The sequence below is a fragment of the Triticum aestivum genome, chromosome 4D, assembly GCF_018294505.1.
Source record: "Triticum aestivum cultivar Chinese Spring chromosome 4D, IWGSC CS RefSeq v2.1, whole genome shotgun sequence".
Classification (NCBI taxonomy): domain Eukaryota; kingdom Viridiplantae; phylum Streptophyta; class Magnoliopsida; order Poales; family Poaceae; genus Triticum; species Triticum aestivum.
In genome coordinates, this window is record NC_057805.1 from 321,125,749 (window position 1) to 321,148,941 (window position 23,193).

Consider the following 23,193-nt stretch of genomic DNA (forward strand, 5'->3'; position numbering starts at 1 on the left):
ATGAGGTTCAAACTCTGGGGTGCGCACAAAGAACTCTCTCTCCCTAGTCCGCTCACTCAATGATCTCACGGCCTAGCTTGACGAACCCAAAGAACATGAGACACAGAGGTTTATACTGGTTCGAGCCACCATCGTGGTGTAATACCCTACTCAAGTGTGGTGTGGTGGATTGCCACGCGGGCGAAGGATGAACTAGTACAATGGATGAATAGCCTCCGGAGGAGAGGTGTTCTTGAGCTCGATGAGCTGGTGTGTGTGAGGGTGATTCCAATGATCCGCCCCACCCCATGGTGGTGGCTAGTCCTATTTATAGCAGCCCTGGTCCTCTACCCAAATGTTAGGCGGGAAGGGATCCGACAACGACCAAGTTTGAAGGGGGACAACTAGTACAAGCTATCCTAACAAAAGGTGGTCTTCGCCTGCCAAAGGCTCTGGTGGTGATGCTGTTGTGGGCTCCGTGGTGACCTTGGTCCTGCCGTCCTGCTGGTCTTGGTCTTGTTGCACCGATATGGAAACCTTTGCCTGATGCCTCGGGACTCCTTGCCTGCGCCTGCCTCTTTAGCACCAAAGAGGAAACTGGCACACTGCGCCCTCTGGCGCCCGCCTGGCCTTGGTCATCATGGATCTTGCATAGATATCTTTGCTCCTCGGGAGCCAGCCTGGGGAGGCCGCCCCCAGGGAGGTCTTGGTGCGAGGCTTGGCCCCTCGCGAGGGTCTTGAGTTGTTACTGCCGAAGCTGGGCCGTAGCGGGCCGTTGGTGGAGCCACGCTCGAGGGCCGTAGGCAGGCAAGTCTGGGTACCCCCGTTCCCAGGACACCGACAATAGCCCCCGGGCCCAAGGCGCGCTCGAACTTGGCTTCGGGGTGAAGCCAAAGGGCAAGTGCGGAGCGCCGCGGGCCCCAACTGCATGTGGCCTCGGTCGACGCATGGCGATTGACGGGACATGGGCGCCTCCGCTTCCCCATGCTGGCTCGGCAACCGTTCGACTTGACGAGACCCAGCTGTATGCAGAAGAAAACCGTCATTGCGTGTGATCGTGGAGCTCGACGGTTGGCCTCCTTCTGGCTATAAATGAGGAGAGGGGCAAAGCCCCCGTTGGTAGTCTCCTTCTTCTCGCCGCCCGGTCCTTCTTCTTCCTCCTCACTTCGTCGTCTTGCCGCAACACCCATGGCGCCGACGAAGAGGTTCTCGGCCGCGGAGATGGGGAAGGCACGCCAGGAGGGGCCCGGCTCGCCACCGCCCAAGAGTGGGCGTGGCCGCCCCCGCAAGCACGCTGCGACCCCTACCGTGGCCCCTCGGGGGCGTGGACGTACTCCTTCGGGGACCGACGTCGTCCTTGGCGGCCGCAGCGGTGCCTCCTCCCGTGGCGGGGGCCGCTCTAGGAGGAGCATCCCTTGCACTGAGGGGAGGCGCGCCGTCGTCGCCCGGCCTCCTCGGCCGCGCTTCCATTCGGCGGAGGTGCTCCTAGAGTTCGTCATGGTCGGAGCAGCCGGCCGACACTTGGCTCCAGCTCCCGCGCTCCTTTGTCGGCGAGCTGCCGGCCACAGGTCTCGACGGCTTCTGGCTGCAAGCCGACGGCTGCTGCGTCGCGACCCTCCATATGAGGGTTTTTGGGAAGATGGCCGCCATGCAGGGTGCTACCCTGTGGACAGCGGCGGCGACGACGAGCTGGGTCTTGACGGTGGGCGCGACGACGCCGAGGGCGAGCTCGCCCTTGGCGACGGCCATGGCTTGTCCGGCGACGGCAACTCCTCCTCTAGCAAAAGCTCCAGCAGTGGTGGCTATGACCAGCCACCACGTCACCGGGCTCGCTATGAGGATGGTGGCGGGTCGTCCCACCGCCGCGCCCCAGTGAAGTGCGAGGAGGACTCCGGCTGAGTCGGGGGGGGGCTGGGAGCCAACCCTCGTGAGCTGCTGCTGGTGTGGGCGCCGCTTTTGCTCGTCCTTTCCTTTCTTCCTGCATTCCAAGAAACAAGTATGGGGCCCTGCAAGGGCATGTAATGAACCGTAACTTTCATGCCGCTTATGTTATGTTTATCGTCACTGTGCTGTGTTATGGCATTCGTGCTTTATGTAGACGTATAGGGATAACTTAGCTGGTTGCGTGTAGACATAGAGGGATAACTTATCTGGATGCACCCGGGGTAATTTCCTGTTTCGTGGGGGCGCGCCCTCTGGCACCTGGTGAGGCCCCCTTGTTGCTGACTCAGGAGCCGCTGACCTCGGGAGGCACCACAAAGCTACAAAATTTGTTAGGACGTCCGTCGGGTGTCTTATCCTACCTTGCGCCAGGCCTCAGGCATGGGCTAATCATGGCCTAATGCACCACGTCGCGGTACCCGTGGGGCACGGACTTAGAAGGGTGCGCTAATCACGAGCTCAATCGAGGACACCTCGCAAAGATCAGGGGAGCCGAAGCTCAGGAGCGACAGGGCTTTGGCGAGGTGTGTCCGTGGCTAGGTTAGCCCAACGCATGCACACACCTGCCCAGCCCCCGTGCGAGGCTTGCGAGGGAGAGAGTCGGGCAACTGCTGTCCTCCCTGACGCAAAACAAAGAACCGAGCGAAGAAGTAGAGAAAAGAAGGGGCTCAACCAATCAATCGAGAAACGCCAAAACTTCGAATTCCATTAAAGAAGGTTGCAAGCCAACTACAGAAAGCAAATGAACAGCCGCGTACGGCACCTAGTCTAGTCTTCTCACCAGCGCGGAGCTAAGTGCTGCCACTAGGACGTGGGAGGGAGCCCCCGAGGCCCGAGGGCGGCACTCTGGAGACTCCGGGGCGTGTACAGCCCCACACAAACGTGAGAGTGTCACGAGCGGAGACCCTCACAGGCACTGGGCCTTGCTTCATAAGTAGAACTTCGGGAGGTGCTGGATGTTCCAGGCGTTCTGGATGGGGATCCCGTCCTGCGTCGCCAAGGGCACGACGCCAGGCCTGGAGATGCGGGCAATCCTAAACGGACCCTCCCACATGGGCGAGAGCTTATGGAGCCCTTCCCTGGAGAGCACCCACCTCAAGACGAGATCACCCACCTCGAGCGTCCTGGAGCGGACGCTGCGGTAGTGGTACCGTCACAGCGCCTGCTGGTACCTCCCCCAGCATGAGGTCCATCCCCCGCATGTCGTCCTGACATGCCTCGTCAAACGCCAGGACCCGCGCGGAGCGATGCCTGACCTCATGAGGGAGAACCGCTTCAGCTCCGTAGACGAGGAAGAACGGGGTCTCGCCTGTTGGCTTGGTGGCGGTGGTGCGGATGGACCATAGCACGGACTGGAGCTCATCGTGCCAGCCCTACCGCGGGCCTCGAGTTTCTTCTTGAAGGTCCTGGTTTTGAGGCCTCTCAATACCTCCACGTTGGCACGCTTGGCTTGGCCATTGCTCCTGGGGTGTGCCACTGAGGCATAGCATATCTGCGTTCCAAGGTTAGCACAATATGTTTTGAAGAGATTGCTAGTGAACTGCGAGCCGTTGTCGGTGATGATGCGGCTAGGGACTCCGAACCGCCTCACGAGGCCGAAAATCTCCGACGACCGGCGAGAGCTCGAAATCAATCCCCGAGCCAGCCGTCGCCGCAATAGCCGGAAGGGATACACACCCCGAGCGCTGGAGAGCATCTGTCAGATGCAGCAAGAAGAAGTGGCGAAGCAAGGCCACGGAAGGAGCAATGCCCACCATGGCTTCGCAGACGAAGGTGAAGACAGCAAGGAGTATGATGGATTGGGGGTTGAGGTGCAGTGCATTGATTTGATAATGCGAGAGCACCACATTAAAGAAGTCGGAGAAGGGAGGGATCACACCAGCCCAGAGGGTGTGAAGATGGATGGGAACCTCGGTGGTCGTCTTGTCCATTGCAACGCGGGAAGCAGGCCAAGCCACTGTCGCCCCCCACTCATTGGAATCGGCGACGAGGGCTGGGCGCACCTTGTCCATCGCTTCCTGGTTGAGCACCACCGACCGCTCGATGGCGGGCTCGAAGACCGGCAGCATGGGGGCTGAGGTACGGGACTTGTCGTGGAATTGTCACGGCAGATGTCCTCAAGCTAGGACTTAGTCGTGGAGCCATCGCCGCTAGGAAACTTGAAGGGGTTAAACGGGACAAGGAACACGAGGGTTTATACTGGTTCGGCCCCTTACGATGAAGGAAAAAGCCTACGTCCAGTTGAGGTGGTATTGATTAGGGTTTCGATGACCAGGGAGCTTAATGGCTATGCCTGGCTCTCGACGAGATCTTTCTTGCCCCTAAACCGCTGCCGGGTCGTCCCTTTATATAGAGAGGTTGACGCCCAGCAGCTTCTGAGAATCTCGGCCGGCTCATAAGAGTGTCCGGCTCGGACTCTCAACTATTCTTGCCTTATGCTACAAGTTCTACCATAATGACGGTTGTAACTACGGGCCTTAAGCCATCTCCGGGTCTTAAGCCCATCTTTAGCCCACCGTCTTCAAGCTTGGCGCCGGGCTTTAGGTGATGATCCTTGTGTGTAACCCGGCCCCGCCGGGCGGGTGAATCTAAGGGTTATATCCTCAACATTAGGCCCCAGATTGATTTGAGCCGGCTCATGTCAATCTTCAACTCTTTCAACAGAAAAGCTCTGGCTTACAATTGTGTAAAGGCCATAACCCGGCGTGACGTCATCCTCTGGTTTCCGGGTAATCCGCCGTGACGTCATCTTCCATTAAGTCCATTTTTTACTCCACCATATCCGCAACGGATCTTATCTTTACTGCCATCCCGAAAATCGAGGCGTTTTATGGGAGATAACCACGCCGTGGCCTCCTCGTTTCTCGCGCCCACTTATGAGCTTGCCCTTATAAGTAGTCCGGCCCGATGAGCCTCCAGCACCCGTCTTCCTCCTCGCGCCACTGTTCCTCCGCTCGAGCTCCGTCGCCGTCGCCCGCGGGTCTTCTCGTCCTCACCGACTCCGGCCGCTGCATCAACCTGTTGTCCAGAGAAAACGGCGGCGACCCCGCGACTCACCAGCACCCGTAAGTCTTCGCCACTCCGTAGTAGATCCACATTAGGCTTCCGCGTTCTTCCCGTGTTCTTCGCGTTCTTCGCATCCCGGTATTTTATTTTTACCCCTTTCTTGATCCAACTGTATAGACTGCGGTAGTTGTTTACGCCCATTCCAATGTTCATAGATCCCTTCTTACTGCGTACTGGCTCTGTTCAGGCTTATGAACTTCCTCGGCGTCTGTTTTAGGTCTAGAAATCTTTCCTTTTATTCAACCATTTTGATCCAAAATTTTCACCACGATCCGTGAAACTTGTTTTCACCACACTTAGCAAAAAACTGCATCTGCTGAGCTATGGCGGCTTACATTTCCGGCTCAAAGAAGCCACGTGCCGTGAAATATTGCCGGCTCATTTATGATAATGCTGTAGACAATGTGAATTACTCTCAATACCTCCGGTGGCTTAGATAACCCGATGCACTTAGATATATGTCATTAGGCCCCTCCATAAGCCGCCACTTTAAACATTGAACTGTAAATTCCCTCCGGCTTATAATTAAACCGGATATTTCCTTTTATCATAGGCTTCCGACTTTCACCATGCCTCCCAAAGCTCCCAAAGCACCCATCACTTGCAACTGGATGAGGTCCAACGTCACCGACGAGACCTTAGCAGACTTCGTGAAATCGGGTTACCTGCCCAAGAAGGACGTCATGTCCTACCGCGCCCCTGACCCGTCAGAAGAGAGACCACAGCCAAAGGACGGGGAGGTGGTAATATTTGCGGATCACATGAGCCGGGGCTTCGCACCGCCCGGCTCAAAGTTCTTCAGAGATGTACTGAATTTCTTTGACCTGCGGCCACAAGATATAGGACCCAATTCGGTGTCGAACATATGCAACTTCCAAGTGTTCTGCGAGGTCTACCTTGGAGAGGAGCCCAGCCTTCTGCTCTGCAGAGAGCTATTCTATTTGAACCGCCAGAACGAGTGCGCCAACGGGCCGAGCTTAGAACTTGGCGGAATCTCCATTCAGCGACGGAGAGACTGCCTTTTTCCTTACGCTGAGCCGCCAAGCCACCCAAAGGACTGGAACCAGACGTGGTTCTACTGCCAAGACACATCGCCGGCTGATGAGAGCCCGCTGTCCGGCTTTCGTCCTTCGCGTCTGGAACCAAATCACCCTCTGTCAGACAAGTTAACTCAGGCGGAGCGCCAACCTCTGATCCCTACCATCAACAAGATCAAGGCTCTCCTGGGAAATGGCCTTAACGGCATTGATCTGGTCCGAGTCTGGATCTCCTGGCGGGTGATCCCATTGAGCCGCCGCCCCGGCTTAATGTGTGAGTACACGGGCCGAAAGGATGACCCCCAGAGACACAGCCGCAACGATCTTCCTGAAGATGTTGCTGAGGACATGACCAAGGCTCTTTTGAACGAGAGCTTGGCAGACTGCGGGAGGACCGGCTTAAGCCCCTTCTGCAAGACCAACCCGGCCCCAGCGGTAAGCCGCTGATCTGAACATCTTATTTTCTTCTGTAAATAACTTTCATCCGAACCTTAAGAAATCGTCATTGTATTTTTCAGGCTGATGACAAATTCTGGAAGGTCAAATACGACCATGAGGCGGCCAAGAAGGCCAGGAAGGCGAAGAAAGCCGCCAAGGGAGCCGCTCCCCGCAAGAAGGGAAGTAGGCCTACTGCTTCAGAGCTGCTGCAACTAAGCGACAGCTCTGAGTCAGAGGTAACCCCTGAACCTGTAAGCTCTTGTTGTATGTCTTGTTTATTTCTGTCCACCTTATCAATACCGTTCATCAACAGGATGACACCGGAGCAAGTAACCCGGTGGTTGAAGAGGTAATGACACTTTCCTCCGACTCGGAGCCCTTGCCAAGGCTGAAAGTCCGAAGGGTAACCCGGAAAGTAAGATTTTCACATCCTTTAGCTTATCAAGATCCTCAATTTCTTTTGAAGCAATAGATTCATGAGAACCGGCGGCACACCTGGACCAACAAGGATGCTGACCTCTCCTCCGGCTTACATGAGGCATCAAGGAAGCGCCGGACCGAGGTTATTTCCAACTTATATCCTTTTCATCCTCTGGCGGGTGTTATACGTGAACCTCTCAATTCTTCTGATTCAAATTATCAGGAAATGTCTCCTTCCTCTGGTGACTTGATGCAGTCAAATCTGCCGGCTTTCAAGACCGTACTCGGGTAATGATGACCATCTCTTGCTGTGCTTTATCTTTCCTCATACTTTTGTACTAATCTTTTTGTCTTTTCAGTGCCTAGGCAAAGCTCAGCAAGAGGGCGAAAAAGAACAAGCCGGTCGAAGAGCCGGACTTGCCTGAACCGGAGGGTGCAGCTCAAGAACCGCCAGTTGCCTTTGCTCCTGCAGCCGCTGCCCCAACCGACAAGCCAATCGCAGAAACTTCTGCTAACCCGGAGACCTCGAGCCTGGCTCAACCGGCCGATGACCCGGACGTGGTAATCACCCGGACGGAGTTTGTTGAGCTGGGGAGACCCACTGCGCTGGCCAAGTGCTCCGCCAAGGAAGAGCTGCTAGAGCGCTGCCGGGCCAATCTGGACCTCACCGACTATGCCAATCTGAGCATCGGAGAGATCGTCACCGGCTATGTCAGTCAGGTGCACAAGAGCCGAGATTTAGAGATCGACATGGTGAATCAGATTCAGCAGAAGTCTGAGGTACCACTCTTCTTGCTTACTGCATAGTTATCTTGTTATCTTTACCATACTCTAGCCCCAAGTCTACTACTTATGATAGAATATGTTGTAGACTTATCTTCCGGCTTACTCCATGAACCGGTAATCTGTAAGTAAAAACGTTCGATATGCATTAGCCCCCAAGTGCCAAGTGTCTTTGCATGGAAAGTGCTTGGGACTTTAAAATTGCATAATAACTGTTCATCCTATATCCCGGAAATGATGCAGGCTGCTTGCAAGAAGTTTGAAGCTGACATCTCCGATCTGAAGACCCGCCTGAGGACGCAAGAAACTGAGACCCGGAAGGCCAACGCCAAATTTGTGTCCAGTATTGCTGCTCAAGAAAAGCTGAAAAAGGATTTTGAAGTTGAAAGGAAAGCTTGGGCCGAAGAGAAGGCTACTCTGGTGAGCCGGGCTGAACAGGCGGAGAAGGCTTTGACAGAGAAAACCGCCGAACTCTCCGGCTTAAAGCGCCACGTGTCCCAGATGGTTGCCGCAATCTTCGGTAAGTCATTCCACCGGCTCTCGTCCAGTTTATAATCTTTATGTCTCATAACCCATCATCGCCAGCGGCTTACCTTACTCTCTTAAACAGGTCCCAGAAGCGCCAACCTCAACCAAAGTGTGGTGACCAAGCTGAAGGCCGTGTACACCCTGGTGGAGCAACTCTACACCGGGTCACAACGCGCCTTGGCCGTGGTGGCCCTATCCAATGAGGTGCCGACTCACCTGGCAGAAGTTCTTCGCCGGCTTGCCGTTCTTCCTCAGCGGAGCCACCAAGAGCTGCGACGGGCCTCCGCAAGAGCCGGAGCCATAGCTGCTCTGAGCCGGGCCAAGGCATTCCTTCCAGAATTAGACCCGGCGGACATTGCCCTTGGCTATCCCAGCTTGAAGGAAGACGGCACCCCCTTCGACCAAAGGGACTTTACAGCCTGCGTGAAGATCGTACGCCCGGTGGCCACTCTAATTGGAAATGATACGGATCTGACCAAGTACCAGCTGGGTTACGATGCAGAGAATCAGAGGATCCCCACTCCGCGTTATGAAGCCATCAGCTTAGTCCCGCCGACTCGTAAGCACACCTTTGCCCCGGAAATTGACCCGGCCGGGTTAATTGACGAGGAAGCTCAATTTGAAGCTCTGAGCGGCATTGAATGGAAGTCGTCAACTTTCCAGGTCTTGGGAACAGCCGGAGGAGCGGAGAGGGATGAGCCGGAAGCTTCAACCCAGCAAGCGTCTTAACTTTGTAGGCGGCTTATTTGAAACAATGCTTCACCCTTTTGGACTCGATGAGTCTTGTAATAGAATAGGACCAACACTTTAACTTTGCCGTGCCATCGTGCACGTGTTGAATGCTGAATTCCATTGAAGTTGCTTCCTTATATTTCTCCGGGTCATAATTGATCATTCATTTTCCTTAAGCTCAAATAGTTGCCTTTAACTACCCTGCATAAAAAGACAAATCACAAGCCTCTAGGCGGCTTACTGCACTGAGAATCGTAGTCTCGTACATAGAACCCGGAATAAAGAGCCAAGTCATGAAAGATTGATCCTCAATCATATCCTTGATACAACCGTAATCACACGCTTACCGGTCTTCCAGTACACTTCCGGTTTATATAACCCGGAATAAAGGTTGGTACCTCAACTCCGGTTTACCAGTCTTGATAACGCGGATTGTTTCGACTAGCACTGTGAATCAAAGTTAAGCCGGCAAAGTGAGACCCGCCGTGCACACTATTGAAACAATCAGAAGAACTCGGTGTAAATCAGAAAAAACTTAGGGGCTTCCGGTTCGAATACGACCAGAAACCCGTCCCAAAGGGGTTATGCTAAGATTCGAATGCGATCATATAGCCCCCGGTGGGTGTGGCGATGCCAATCAAGAGGGTACCGACAGCTATGTTCTCTTTGGTTCGAATACGACCCATGTTTGAACAGGAAGCCCCCAAATGACTTGACGAATTGTTTAACGACGCTGATTCGAATACGATCCACGTCGGTTCCCAAAGGGGGTTGAACTATGATTCAAATATGACCAAAGAAAACTCCCCAATGAGCTCGGCACTTTGCCAATCAAATGGGTATCGACAGCTATGTTCTCATTGGTTCGAATACGACCTATGTTTGAACAGGAAGCCCCCAAGTGACCTTATTGCATATGGCTAAATTCGAATGCGATCATAAGCCGGATCCTCCTTCAAGTTATCATGTGATCTTGCAATGAAAACAACACGTTCACATTTGGAGGAGAAAAAAGGACAGAGGTCCTGCTTTATTGCTTATCATAATATATACATGGCTTAGAGAAATATGTACATTATGAGAGCCGGTGGCTCAAGTGTAATAAGGCCGAAGCTGAGCTATGTTCCACGGCCGACGGGTCTCTTCCTCCGACTTACGTGAATCTTTGTGCTCCCGAATGTCAATGAGGTAATATGACCCGTTGTGCAAATTCTTGCTGACCACAAAGGGCCTTCCCAAGGCGGGGATAGCTTGTGCGCATCTGTTTGATCTTGGATGAGCCGGAGCACCAGATCGCCTTCCTGGAAGACCCGGGATTTAACCCGGCGACTATGATAACGGCGCAGGTCTTGTTGGTAAATCGCTGAGCGAGCTGCTGCCACATCACGCTGTTCGTCCAACAAGTCAAGAGCATCTTGGCACGCCTGTTCATTATCCATCTCAACATAAGCCGCCACTCGAGGCGAGTCATGACGGATGTCACTGGGGAGAACTGCTTCCGCTCCATAAACCATGAAGAAAGGCGTGAAACCTGTAGACCTGTTAGGAGTAGTGTTGATGCTCCACAACACGGAGGGTAACTCCTCCACCCAACAACCCGGCGTCCGTTGTAAAGGGACCAAAAGCCGGGGCTTGATGCCTTTCAGAATCTCCTGATTAGCCCTCTCAGCTTGACCATTGGATTGAGGATGAGCCACTGATGAAACATCAAGTCGAATATGCTCTCGTTGACAAAACTCCTCCATGGCGCCTTTGGATAGATTGGTACCATTGTCAGTTATAATGCTGTGTGGAAAGCCAAACGAAAAATCACCTTTTTCATAAACTGAACTGCCGTGGCTGCGTCACACTTGCTAACTGGCTCCGCTTCAACCCACTTGGTAAATTTGTCAACTGCCACCAAGAGGTGGGTCTTCTTATCCTTGGACCTTTTAAAAGGCCCAACCATATCAAGCCCCCAGACCGCAAAGGGCCAAGTAATTGGGATCATCCTCAGCTCCTGAGCCGGCACATGAGCCCGTCGCGAGAACCTTTGGCAACCATCACATTTACTGACCAAGTCCTCCGCATCAGCATGAGCCATCAGCCAATAAAAACCATGACGAAAAGCCTTGGCCACAAGAGACTTTGAGCCGGCGTGATGGCCACAATCCCCTTCATGAATCTCACGCAAGATCTCTTGACCTTCCTCAGGGGAGACACATCACTGGAACGCTCCCGTAACACTGCGGCGATGCAACTCACCATTGATAACAACCATTGACTTAGACCGCCGGGTTATTTGTCTGGCCAAAGTTTCATCCTCAGGCAAATCTCCCCGGGTCATGTAAGCCAGATAGGGCACTGTCCAGTCCGAGATGATGTGGAGAGCCGCCACCAGTCGTGCCTCCGGGTCAGGGACAGCCAAGTCTTCCTCTGTAGGCAACTTAACAGAAGGGTTATGCAGGACGTCCAGGAAAGTATTAGGCGGCACCGGTTTTCGCTGAGAGCCCAGCCGGCTTAAAGCATCAGCCGCCTCGTTCTTCCTGCGATCGATGTGCTCTACTTGGTAACCCTGAAAGTGCCCAGCAATGGCATCAACTTCACGGCGATAAGCCGCCATGAGAGGGTCCTTGGAGTCCCACTTTCCTGATACTTGTTGAGCCACCAAGTCTGAGTCGCCGAAGCACCTTACCCGGCTCAAGCTCATCTCCTTAGCCATCCGAAGACCGTGGAGCAAGGCCTCGTACTCAGCTGCATTGTTGGTGCAAGGAAACATCAATTGTAGCACATAATGGAACTTGTCACCTTTAGGGGAAGCCAATATGACTCCAGCCCCCGAGCCCTCCAATTGCCTGGACCCATCGAAGTGAATAGTCCAATATGTGTTATCCGGCTTTTGTTCGGGCACTTGTAGCCCTGTCCAATCATTGATGAAATCCACCAAGGCCTGAGATTTAATAGCAGTGCGTGGCATGTATTTCAGACCATGAGGTCCGAGCTCTATAGCCCACTTAGCCACTCTCCCCGTGGCCTCTCTGTTTCGAATGATATCTCCAAGGGGGGCAGAACTGACCACAGTGATGGGGTGACCCTGGAAATAATGCTTAAGTTTCCGGCTTGCCATGAACACACCATAAACAAGCTTCTGCCAATGCGGATACCGCTGCTTGGACTCAATGAGTACTTCGCTGACATAATAAACAGGCCGCTGAACCGGATGCTCCTTACCCTCTTCCTTGCGCTCCACCACCACGGCCACACTGACGGCTCGTGTGTTAGCAGCCACATACAGCAATAAAGGCTCCTTGTCAACCGGAGTAGCAAGGACTGGGGGCTCGGCCAGCTGTCTCTTCAAATCCTCAAAAGCAGTATTAGCTGCATCATTCCAGACAAAGTCATCAGTTTTCTTCATCAACTGATATAATGGGCATGGCCTTCTCCCCCAAACGGCTTATAAAACGGCTTAAAGCAGCGATACGACCCGCCAAGCGCTGGACGTCGTTTATACACGCCAGCTTAGCCAGGGAGGTGATGGCTTTGATCTTCTCCGGGTTAGCTTCAATGCCTCTGTTAGAAACCAAGAAACCCAAGAGCTTGCCTGCAGGAACACCAAAAAGACACTTGGCCGGGTTAAGCATCATCTTGTAGACCCGGAGATTATCAAAGGTTTCCCTCAGATCATCTATCAAAGTTTCCTCCTTCCTGGATTTAACCACAATGTCATCCACATAAGCATGAACATTGCGCCCAATCTGGTTATGAAGACAATTCTGCACGCAACGCTGATAAGTCGCCTGTGCACTCTTGAGTCCAAAGGGCATAGATACATAGTAGAAGGCTCCAAAGGGAGTGATGAACGCCGTCTTCTCCTGGTCCTTAACTGCCATTTTAATCTGATGATATCCAGAATAAGCATCCAAGAAACTTAAGCGCTCACAACCCGCCGTGGCATCAATGATTTGATCAATACGGGGAAGGGCAAAAGGATCAGCCGGACACGCCTTGTTTAAGTCCGTGTAGTCCACACACATCCGCCAGGTGCCGTTCTTCTTGAGCACGAGCACCGGGTTAGCTAACCACTCTGGGTGAAAGACTTCAACAATAAACCCGGCCGCCAAGAGTCGGGCCACCTCTTCACCAATAGCTTTCCGCCTCTCTTCATTAAACCGCCGAAGGAATTGCCTGTCCGGCTTAAATTTTGGGTCAACATTGAGAGTGTGCTCAGCGAGTTCTCTAGGTACACCTGGCATGTCAGAAGGTTTCCATGCAAAAATGTCCCTATTCTCACGGATGAACTCGATGAGCGCGCTTTCCTATTTTGGATCCAGATTGGCACTGATGCTAAACTGCTGTGATGGATCCCCTGGAACGAAATCAACAAGTTTAGTCTCATCAGCCGACTTAAATTTCATTGCCGGCTCATGCTCTGTAGTCGGCTTTTTCAGAGAGGTCATATCTGTTGGGTCAACATTGTCCTTGTAGAATTTTAACTCCTCTGTTGCACAAACAGATTCTGCATAAGCTGCATCGCCTTCCTCACACTCCAAGGCCACCTTCCGGCTGCCATGAACCGTAATGGTCCCATTGAGACCCGGCATTTTGAGCTGCAAATACACGTAACACGGCCGTGCCATGAACTTGGCGTAAGCCGGCCGCCCGAATATGGCATGATACGGGCTTCTTATCTTGACCACCTCAAAGGTCAATTTTTCCACCCTGTAGTTGTGCTCGTCTCCAAAGGCCACTTCCAACTCGATCTTGCCGACTGGATAAGCCGACTTACCAGGTACTACACCATGGAAAATAGTGTTTGACTGGCTGAGGTTCTTATCAATCAACCCCATACGACGGAAAGTCTCATAATAGAGGATGTTGATGCTGCTGCCTCCATCCATGAGCACCTTAGTGAACTTATATCCTCCCACCTGAGGAGCCACCACCAAGGCCAAGTGACCCGGATTATCCACCCGGGGAGGGTGATCCTCCCTACTCCACACTATAGGCTGCTCAGACCATCGTAAGTAGCGCGGAACCGCCGGCTCAACAGCATTCACAGCCCTCTTATGAAGCTTCTGATCTCGCTTACACAGACTGGTGGTAAATACATGATACTGTCCACCGCTAAGCTGCTTTGGATTGGTCTGATAACCCCCCTGCTGCTGTTGATGACCCTGGCCAGACTGTTGATTAAAGCCCCCTTGACCGTTCTGAGGATTAGAATTTGAGCCGCCGCCCAGGCCATGAAAGCCGCCGGCGCCTGAGCCACCGCCCGGGCCATTGTTGCCGTTAAAGGCGTTGGAATTCTTGAAGGCCTTCATGATTGCACAATCCTTCCACAGATGAGTAGCTGGCTTCTCTCTAGAGCCATGCCTTGGACAGGGCTCATTCAACAGCTGCTCCAGCGTCGGGCCTGACCCGCCGGCTCGGGGAGGGGGCCTCCCCTTGCGTCTCTGGCTATTACCCTGTGAGCTGGCGTTGGCCACGAACTCTAGGCTGCCGTCGGGATTACGCTTGCCACCTCCTTGGTTCCCCGGGTTATGCTGAGGACCCTTGCCATTGCCGTTCTTCTTTCCCTTCCCTGTCCTTTCAGCATCTGAAGCGGGGTCCTTGGTACTATCAGAATCGGCATACTTGACGAGACCCGCCATCAGCGTACCCATATCATTGCAGTCGCGCTTAAGCCGCCCGAGTTTCATCTTCAGGGGCAGAAAACGACAATTTTGCTCCAACATTAAGACTGCAGAGCCGGCATCCATCTTATCCGATGAATGTATGATCTCTTTGACCCGGCGAACCCAATGTGTCGTAGACTCACCCTCCTGCTGTTTACAGTTAGTCAAATCCACTATTGACATAGACTGCCTACAGGTGTCTTTGAAGTTTTGTATGAACCGGGCCTTCAGCTCAGCCCAAGATCCAATGGAATTCGGCGGTAGCCCTTTCAACCAAGTGCGGGCAGTCCCATCTAGCATCATGGTGAAGTACTTGGCCATCGCCGCTTCACTGACCTCCAGCAGTTCCATGGCCATCTCGTAACTTTCGATCCAGGCTGCGGGTTGTAAGTCAGCCGTGTAATTAGGCACCTTCCTAGGGCCTTTGAAGTCCTTGGGTAGACGTTCATTGCGGAGAGCTGGCACTAAACAAGGGACACCTCCAGTCCTGTAGGGATACCCACGTCGACGGAAGTCGTCGGATAAGCCGGGGGGGGTCTGGTAAGCCGTCAGCTGAGGCACCTGCTCCGCCTCTTGCCGCGCTCTGTCTTGGTCTGCTGCGTGAAAGGCTCCGTTATGAGCCGGGCCATGGCCAGGGGGCGGGTCATGGCGCCGGACATTACTTGAGCCGGTCGCTGAGACCATGTGTCTGCTATAACTCGGGCTCCGGCCTGGACGAGGGGTCGAGTGGATCCTGTCCCGGCTGTAAGAGTACGCCTCTTGTTGTGCCAGCGCTATCTGAAGGAGTTCCCTGACCCAGCGGGTTTCAATAGCCGTTGGAGAGTCGCCGTCAATTGGGAGGGCCGCCAGCCGTGCTGCTGCGGCGACCATGTTCTCCAGCGGGTTAGCATAATGACCCGGTGGTATTGGCACATACTGAGGCGGGGCAGGGCTCACCCGGGGAGGCCCCATCACTTGTGGCTGAACAGGGGTCCCAGACCCAGGCACTATGATCCCTGGCGGGTTACTAGACCCTGCACTTGGCGTGTTGAAGAGGTTCCGAGGGTCGTAGACCGGAGGGAGTCGAGATTGGGCCTTCTGATGCCTCCTTCTCATGACCTCATTGGACGCGTTCTGATCCATCGTGAGTCGGAAGGACTGCGCCTGAATCAACTGAGTCTGGGCGTCGAGAGCCGCCCTCTCCGCAGCCATCCTGATCCCTTCCGCTGCCAGATCCTCCTTGGCTTTCACTAGATCTAACTTTAACGGCGCCATCTCCGCGTCATGCTGAGCTTGATCCGCCGGGTCAACCACGGCGGTCAACAGAGCCGTCATCTTGTCCGTGAGATCCATCAGCACCTGAGCCGGCGAGGGCACCGGGTTTCCCGCTCCAGCAGTAGGGTTCTGAACAGGCTGCGCACCGGCCATGAAGATTCCAACCCGGCTCGGCGGCTCAAACGGGTCCGGAATACTGTCACCATCGGAACAACCCATGAGCCTGCCATCTTGAAGTTGATACAACGAGTTTGACTCATCTGTGGACGACTCGCCGTCAGAGCCGGCGGCCGTCTCATCACCAGATCCCGATCCATCATGGAGCCCTCCATGGATACATCCCACAAAAGCATGCTTCAAGGTAGGCAGGGCCCGGGCAGGTCGTGCGCGCTGAGCTGTCTCGATGAGATCGGCGCAGAAATCCGGCTCAGGGCCCGGCTCACCAATCTTGCCAATGAAAACATGAATTCCGCCGAAGGGGACCCGGTACCCGTACTCAATTGAGCCGGCGTCGGGGCCCCAGTTTGCATCGTCGATGTAGATCTTGCCGCGACGACTCTTGGTCATCCGGCCCACGGCGTATCCCTTGAGCCCTTCGAAGCTGCCCTTCAAGAACTCAAATCCACCGTGCGCTGGCCCCACGGTGGGCGCCAACTGTCGTGGAATTGTCACGGCAGATGTCCTCAAGCTAGGACTTAGTCGTGGAGCCATCGCCGCTAGGAAGCTTGAAGGGGTTAAACGGGACAAGGAACACGAGGGTTTATACTGGTTCGGCCCCTTACGGTGAAGGAAAAAGCCTACGTCCAGTTGAGGTGGTATTGATTAGGGTTTCGATGACCAGGGAGCTTAATGGCTATGCCTGGCTCTCGACGAGATCTTTCTTGCCCCTAAACCGCTACCGGGTCGTCCCTTTATATAGAGAGGTTGACGCCCAGCAGCTTCTGAGAATCCCGGCCGGCTCATAAGAGTGTCCAGCTCGGACTCTCAACTATTCTTGCCTTATGCTACAAGTTCTACCATAATGACGGTTGTAACTACGGGCCTTAAGCCATCTCCGGGTCTTAAGCCCATCTTTGTCCCACCGTCTTAAAGCTTGGCGCCGGGCTTTAGGTGATGATCCTTATGTGTAACCTGGCCCCGCCGGGCGGGTGACCCTAAGGGTTATATCCTCAACAGGACTCCTTCTTCCCCTTCTTCTTCCGGCTTGGTGTCATGGCAGCGGGGAGAGTTGGTGTCAGCTCAGACCAAGGGAAGGGATCCGCAATCTTTCGGAAGACGAGGGAGTTACGGAGCGCGTTGCCTGTAATGGGGGCGGAGCTGTGTAGACAACAGTGGCTGCCTAGCCAGGTGGAAATCGCAGCTTCATGGGGAAGTGGAGATGCCCATGTCCCGTCAGTCGCCACGCGTCAATCAAGGCCACAGGCAATTGGGGCCCACGGCGCTCCGCACTTGCCCTTTGGCTTCGCCTCGAAGCCAAGTCCGAGCGCGCCTTGGGCCCGGGGGCTACTGTCGGCTTCCTGGGAACGGGGGTCCCCAGACTTGCCTGCCTGCGGCCCACGACGCGGATCCATCAATGGCCTAGTACGACCCATCTTCATCAGCAACCACTCAAGACCCTCGCGAGGCGCCAAGCCGCGTGAGGCGGGCGACACGAGACCTCCTCAGGGGCAGTCACACTAGGTTGGCTCCCGAGGGGCGGAGACATCTATGCAAGGGGCACCTTGCGAGGAGCGCGTGATGTGAGCCATGATGATCCAGGCGAGGCGGGGGCCAGCAGGCGCAGAGTACCAGTTGCCTCTTTGGTGCTAAAGGGCAAGCACAGGCGAGGAGTCCCGAGGCATCAGGCAAAGGTTTCCATATCGGTGCAACGAGACCAAGACCAGCAGGACGGCAGGATGGAGGTCACCGTGGAGCCCACGGCGGCGTCACCACCAGAGCCTTTGGCAGGCGAAGACCACCTTTTGTCAGGATAGCTTGTACTAGTTGTCTCCCTTCAAAATTGGCCGTTGTGGGATCCCTTCCCGCCCAACATTTGGGAAGGGACCAGGCCTCTATAAATAGGACTAGCCACCACCCTAGCGAGGGACGTCATTCAGACCATCCTCACACACACCAGCTCACCGAGCTCAACACTACAAAAAAGACACATCCGTGACATTTTGGGCTGAACGAATTTTTTTCTGTCATACATATGACACTTCTATGACGATAATTGTGACAAAACCGGTATCATCATAGATGTGGTGGGCTCCTACTTCTATGACAAAAAATCATGACAGAAAATGGGCTTTTCGTCCTGGGCGGCCGGAGACGCAGCTGCATGACATTCTTTGGGCCGTCCATGACGGAAAAAACCGTGGTAGAAGCGAGGGGAGGAAAATTCGGGGAGTTCCCGGTTACGGTGGGAGGTCGGGCCGAGCGATGCGCGTTTCTCTCATACACGTACGCGCGTGTTGCGAGGCGTTGGCTCTAACTGAACACCGAGCGAGGCGTTGGGCTCTAACTGAAGCCGAGCGATTGCACTGCAGGCTACGCGTTACTGAACCGAGCGATCGATCGATGGCTGTTAACTGAACCCGATCGAGCGATTCCTTCGCTACTGCTGCTAATTGAAAGCCGATCGATTGGATGAACAGTGAGCGTGCAGGGGGGGGGGGTTGGATGAATGGTGAGCGGTGGCGTTGCCTCTGGATGAACAGGACCCCGTGGTGTGGTGGTGGGCTGGATGAACAGTAGACAGTGGAGGGGTGCCCGTGGAGGGGTGGTTGAACAGGACCCCGTGGTGTGGAGGGCTGGATGAACAGTAGACGGTGGAGGGGCGCCCGTGGAGGGGTGGTTGATCAGTAACCGGTGGAGTATGCGCGCGGTGGAGGCTGGATGAACAGGCAGCCCGTGGAGGCTGGAGGAGGTCGACGGTAGCCCGTGGAGGCTGGAGGAGGTCGACGGTGGAGATGAACAGTATCCCGTGGAGTCCCGTTTTGCGGTACGGCCACACCCCTCCTGATGGAACAGGACCCCCGTTTCGATCGTAGGAGGGTCGGTTTCATCCGTTTTGCGGTACGCCACACCCCTCCCGATCAACAGGACCCCCCGTTTCGACCGTAGGAGGTCCGTTTCGTCCGTTTTGCGGTACGCCAACAACCCCTCCCTGATCAACATGACCCCCGTTTGCGGACCGTAAGGAGGTCTGTTTCATCCGTTTTGCGGGTACGCACACACCCATCCCGATCAAGAGACCCCCGTTTCGACCGTTAGGAGCCGTCCGTTTCCTCCGTTTTGCGGTACGCCACAACCCGTCCGGATCAAAAGGAATCCCGTTCCGAACGATAGGAGGTCCGTTTCCTCCATTTTTGCGGTACGCCAAGCCTCCGTTTCCCATTGCCTGTTCCGTGCAAGCCCCCCGATGAACACGACCACGCATTCTGTTCCGACCCAGCCGATTGGCTCCCACGGTTCCGTGCCTCCCGCATGAACACGACGCATTCCGTTGCCTCCCCAGGAACACGATGCATTCCGTTGCCTCCCCATGAACACGACGACGACGCTGTTTCTCCGTTCTGACCCAGCCATGTACACGAGCCCTGGTCGTACGTATGCGCGAGTAGGCATTCGAGACCCCGCCTGTAACGCCCATGATGCGGCTATATCTCCCACGTGTCGAGGCACGACTTAGAGGCATAACCGCATTGTGGTTTTATCGCAAGAAGGGTCATCTTCACACAATCCCATATAATGAACAAGAATGGGATAATGAGAGTTGGCTTACAATCGCCACTTCACACAATACATAAATATAGTGCATACATCATCCAAAAATCCACACATAGACCGACTACGGTCAAATCCAAATGAAAATAAGATAACCCCAAATGTCTGATCCCCGATCGTCCCAACTAGGCTCCACTACTGATCATCAGGAAAAGAAACATAGTAACGACCACGTTCCTCATCGAACTCCCACTTGAGCTCGGTTGTGTCATCTGCACTGGCATTGTCGACACCTGCAACTGTTTTGGTAGAATCTGTGAGTCACGAGGACACAGCAATCTCATACCCGCGAGATCAAGACTATTTAAGCTTAAAGGAAAGGATGGTGTAATGAGGTGGAGCTGCAGCAAGCACTAAGCATATATGGTGGCTAACATACGCAAATGAGAGCGAGAAGAGAAACAACGCAACGATTGCGGAGCTAAAGATGATCAAGGAGTGATCCTGAAACTACTTACGTTCATGCATAACTCAAACCGTGTTCACTTCCCGGACTCCGCCGAGAAGAGACCATCACGGCTACACACACGGTTGATGTATTTTGAATAGGTCAAGTGACAAGTTCTCTACAACCGGACATTAACAAATTCCCATCTGCCTCATAACCGCGGGCACGACTTTCGAAAGATAATACCCTGCAGGGGTGTCCCAACTTAGCCCATTATAAGCTCTCACGGTCAACGAAGGATAAACCTTCTCCCGAGAAGACCTGATCAGTCTCGGAATCCCGGTTTACAAGACATTTGGTAAAACAAGACCAGCAAAGCCGCCCGAATGTGCCGACAAATCCCGATAGGAGCTGCACATATCTCGTTCTCAGGGCACACCGGATAAGCGAAGCGTACAGGTACCAACGTAACCCAAGTTGCCAAGGGACGGTCCCGCACGGTGCTCTAGTTTGGACCAGCACTCAGAGAAACACTGGCCCGGGGGTTTAAATAAAGATGACCCTCGGGATCGCGAAAACCCAAGGGAAAAAGGCTTAGGTGGCAAATGGTAAAACTAAGGTTGGGCCTTGCTGGAGGAGTTTTATTCAAGGCGAACTGTCAAGGGGGTCCCATAAATCACCCAACCGCGTAAGGAACGCAAACTCAAGGAACATAATACCGGTATGACGGAAACTAGGGCGGCAAGAGTGGAACAAAACACCAGGCATAAGGCCGAGCCTTCCGCCCTTTACCGAATATATAGATGCATTAATTAAATAAGAGATATTGTGATATTCCAAAATATCCATGTTCCAAAATGGAACCAACTTCAACTTCACCTGCAACTAGCAACGGTATAAGAAGGGCTGAGCAAAAGCGGTAACTTAGCAAAACAACGGTTTCCTAGGAAAGGATGGTTAGAGGCTTGACATGGCAATATGGGAGGCAGGATATATCAAGTGGTAGGTAACGCAGCATGGCAAATAGAGCGAACAACTAGCAAAGCAAAGATAGAAGTGGTTTCGAGGGTATGGTCATCTTGCCTGCAAGGTTCTCAGAGTTGTCGAAAGCTTGATCCTCGTAAGCGTACTCAACAGGTTCCTCGTTCATGGACTCATCTCCTGGCTCTACCCAAAACAGGAATACAAGCAACGAAACCACAATCAATCACGGGAAATGCACAAGCAACATGATGCAATACATGCATGATATGCGAGATATGATATGCGATGCATATGCGTGCTCCGGAAGAAAAATGATGAACAAGGCAGTAACTTGGCAAACCAAGCATGCCACTGGAAAGATGAGATGATTTCGGTCGAAATCGATATAAAGATCACCGGAAACGGATGCACGGTTTGCAAATGGCAAGCAAAACAAGAATGACACGAATCTGTGATTAACAGCATGATAGCACTTAGAATACATCAAGTAACTATGCTACAGCACCACAACATAGCAACAAAGCAAATGACAGAAATCTACAGGAGGTGCTTGACAAAAGATGAACACTGAGCTACGGCTAGATCACACCACAACAGGTTCAAACAAGTATGGCAAAAGTGCAAAAGATATCAGGTTCACAGTCGTAGTAAAAATACTGGACATGCATGAAACAGCATCAGGTAGCAATGTTCAGAGCAAGAAATCAACATGCTACAGGGACTTACCATATCAAAACAAGGCATGGCATGAATCTACCAAACGCATAGAACAAAAGTCCCTTACTGACCATAAGCCAAAAAGGACCAGAAGATATGATGGCACCCATGTAAACATAGCAAGTTTCGTTAACAGGTTTCAGACTTGGCAGAAAACAGAGCATGGCAGTAAACAGAATTATGAAGGCATCTTGGTGAGCTTGAGGCACTCAGCACAAAGCAACGCATGACAAAACAATCATACCTACAGCAAGATGAAATGTTTATGAAGCTATCCATGGCAAGAGCAAGTTCATAGCATGTATGAAACAACTACAACAACCTTGGCAAAATTGAATATCATGTTGACATTCTGCCAGAAATATTTTATAGCAAAAGTAGAGCAAGATAAGACATGCCATGACACTCCATAATTGCACAACTATATCTAGAAAACATCCTTACTGAACATAACCAAAAGAAGCATGGATCTCACTGTAGCCACAAGGATACATAGCAAAATAATAACAAAATAACAGGAAGCCTAGTTTGCATGCTTGTGCTAGTCACCACAGAGATTACAAAATACATGGCATACACCTCTGTAAAGATGGCATGGCATACATCAAAACACATGTAGAGCTCCTACTCATAAGATGCACACATCAATTGCAACAAAAATAACAAATCACCAAGTTCTGATAAGTAACAGCAATTAACAGCATATAGCACTATTGCACCAGAGATTTGGGCATCAAGATGGACTCAAATGAACATGGCATAATGGAACAAAATGAAGAGTATCTCGAGACGAACATTTCGTTATATCATGCACGCAAAACGGAGCAGTATGCACGGAGTTATTATGCGATGAACAGGAGCATATAATGCAAATATCTCAAGACTTGGAAGATTTCGGGGGAGGAAGAAAAAGTCAACCCTCTCGGTGGATCCAGATCGGATCGGGCCGGCTCAAGCCTGCCGGAGTTGGGGGAGAGGAGGCGCCGGCGAGGAGAGCTCGGGGTCGCCGGAGACGCGGGCCTCTCCGGGGCGGCGGAGGCGCAGGCGATGGCGCAGGCCGGGCGGCGAAGGGCGGCGGCGAGGACGCGCGGCGGCGGCGGGCTCGCGAGGCGGCGAAGGCGGCGAGGCGGCGGGGCGCCGCGGGAGGAGGAGGCGGAGGCGCGCGGTGGAGGCGGGCTCGCGAGGGCTCCGCGCGGGCCGAGCGGGCGGCGGGCGGCGGCGGCGCGGGAGAGGCCCGGGGCGGCGGCGGGATTTCGTCCGTCTCGGGCCGGACACGTCTGGCGGTGCAGGGTGGAAGAGACTAGGGTTAGGGGTGGTTTTTGCCCGAAATTTCAGAGAAGGAGGTGTTTTTATAGGTAGAGGGAGCTAGGAGGCTCCAAATGGAGCACGGTTTTCGCCCACACGATCGTGATCGAACGACCTAGAGCATGGAGGGGACTTAGATGGGTTTTGGGCTTTTTGGAGGGGGGGTTTGCTGCAACACACAAAAGGACTTTGCGGTTAC